Source organism: Ranitomeya imitator, chromosome 8 (assembly GCF_032444005.1).
Source record: "Ranitomeya imitator isolate aRanImi1 chromosome 8, aRanImi1.pri, whole genome shotgun sequence".
NCBI classification, from domain to species: domain Eukaryota; kingdom Metazoa; phylum Chordata; class Amphibia; order Anura; family Dendrobatidae; genus Ranitomeya; species Ranitomeya imitator.
The window spans coordinates 122,072,151-122,074,574 of record NC_091289.1 but is presented as its reverse complement, the minus strand read 5'-3'; positions in this window follow the sequence as shown (position 1 = coordinate 122,074,574).

Here is a 2,424-nt window from a genome sequence, read left to right as displayed (position 1 = left end):
TGTTACTTATGAATTGTGTTTGAAACTGTTAATTTGTAAAGCGCTGTGGAATATGTTGGCGTGAAATAAATAATAATATTATTATTATTATTAAAAAGAGGTCATGTGCAGTGTAAAAACATGAGACAGCGTGAGGCGCATGTGCTACAGAACACATAGCAGGAACCCAAAGACTGAGCTGCATGATGGGGTACATCCATGCATCACTGTCATGGGTGGTCTTCAGAAAAAAGCTATGGCTGTCATTATTTCTCCAAGTTAATGTTAACAGTGTTGAAGACTCCTGGATGTGGACTTAAGGTACCGTCACACTACGCGACGCTGCAGCGATACCGACAACGATCCGGATCGCTGCAGCGTCGCTGTTTGGTCGCTGGAGAGCTGTCACACAGACAGCTCTCCAGCGACCAACGATCCCGACGTCACCGCTCTGCTTTCCGGCCGCTGTGCTTACACAGGGCAGAGAAGCAGAGCACCGAGGGACAGACAGCGGAAGGTAAGTATGTAGTGTTTTTTTTTTTTTACTTTTACACTGGTAACCAGGGTAAACATCGGGTTACTAAGCGCGGCCCTGCGCTTAGTAACCCGATGTTTACCCTGGTTACCAGTGAAGACATCGCTGAATCAGCGTCACACACGCCGATTCAGCAATGTCAGCAGGAAGTCCAGCGACGAAATAAAGTGCTGGACTTTCTGCAGCGACCAACAACATCACAGCAGGATTCTGATCGCTGCTGTGTGTCAAACTGAATGATATCGCTAGCCAGGACGCTGCAACGTCACGGATCGCTAGCGATATCGTTTAGTGTGACGGTACCTTTAGTTGTCTAGTGCTTAACTTGTTGCTCCGCAGGGGTCCGACAGTTGAGATTCCACCAATCAGCAGAACAGGGTATTTTTATCCCCGTTACAAAATGGAGCAGGAGGTCAGAGGCCGGACCACCACCTTATACATTCTCCATGGGGCTCCTGGACAAGGCGGAGGGAAGTGCTCAACAGACCTGCACTCTAATGGGGATAGAAGTGCCCTATTCTGCCCAGCACTCAGACACCCGACCATTAACAAGTTATCACTAGTGATGAGCCAGTATACTCTTTGCTCGGGTTTTCCTGAGCACGCTCGGGTGGTCTCCGAGTATTTAGGACTGCTCGGAGATTTAGTTTTTATCCCCCGCAGCTGAATGATTTACAGCTATTAGCCAGCTTGAATACATGTGGGGATTCCCTAGCAACCCCCAAATGTACGCAGGCTGGCTAGCAGCCGTAAATCATTCAGCTGTGGCGATGAAAACTAAATCTCCGAACACTAACAAATTCTCGGAGACCACCCGAGCGTGCTCGGGAAAACCCGAGCAATGAGTACACTCGCTCATTACTAGTTATCACCTATCCTATGGATAAGTAAAGACTTTCCACAGGACAACCCCTTTAAAGGATTTTTTTATGCTTTAAAAACTGTTTACATGGAGTACAATGGATCACATTCACGCACAGTGCCGGAAGATACGAGCTCACCCTAGCACTGCCTGACTACCATCTCTGCACCAATACCTTAGGTAGCCTGCTGTCTATCAGTGCCAGACTATGCCTACAGTCGTTGTTCTTAGTGCGATGACTATACCCACGCCATGCACACCCCTATAAAATGAAAACTGGCAGCTTTTTGAAGAAATAAAGTTCATTTTCTTCTGGGTGCCACACTTTCTGTACAGCAGCCGGATACCTTCATAATGATATTAACCTGAAGATTCATCTCATATCTGCAGATGAATAGCGTTATCAGACATGACAGGTTCTGTTTAAAGGGAGGCCGTCACCCTAAAAACATCTTATAAACGGAGCACAGAAAATCACAGAAGGTGAAAGCTTGTGTCTCCCTCGCTGGCTTGCCCAGAACAAGCGCCGTCTTAAGACACAGCTGGTGCCTGCGCTCACTGTCTGAGTGCCTTGATCGCCGGGTGCATAGACAGCGCTCTCCTCTCTGCTGCATGCGACGGTAGCAGACGCGAGCGAGCTGTGTGCACACGCGCTAATCATGGAACTCCGACAGTAAGTGAGAGCAGGCATCAGCTTACTCCTGAAACAGTGCTGACTACAAGCAGCCCAGCATGGCCAAAGATCAGAGCGGGAGGCAGGGGGTATCCAAACTCAGCGGGTGGGACAATGCACCGAGCACCCTATTTAGGATATGGAAATTAAGTTTTTTTGCACGGTAGAAGGACAGTTTACACAGTAAAGGTGTGATTTATATAGAGGCGAAATTCTCTACATGACTATGAGTTTAGTTTAAAATGTGTTTTGGGTGGGACAGACTCCCTTTAAATTTACACAAGTTGAATATATGACACATACGTCTACAAAGTGCCAACCCCTTAAGTTGCTTTTTTTTTTTTTTTTAAAACATCGAAAACGATTCACACAAGG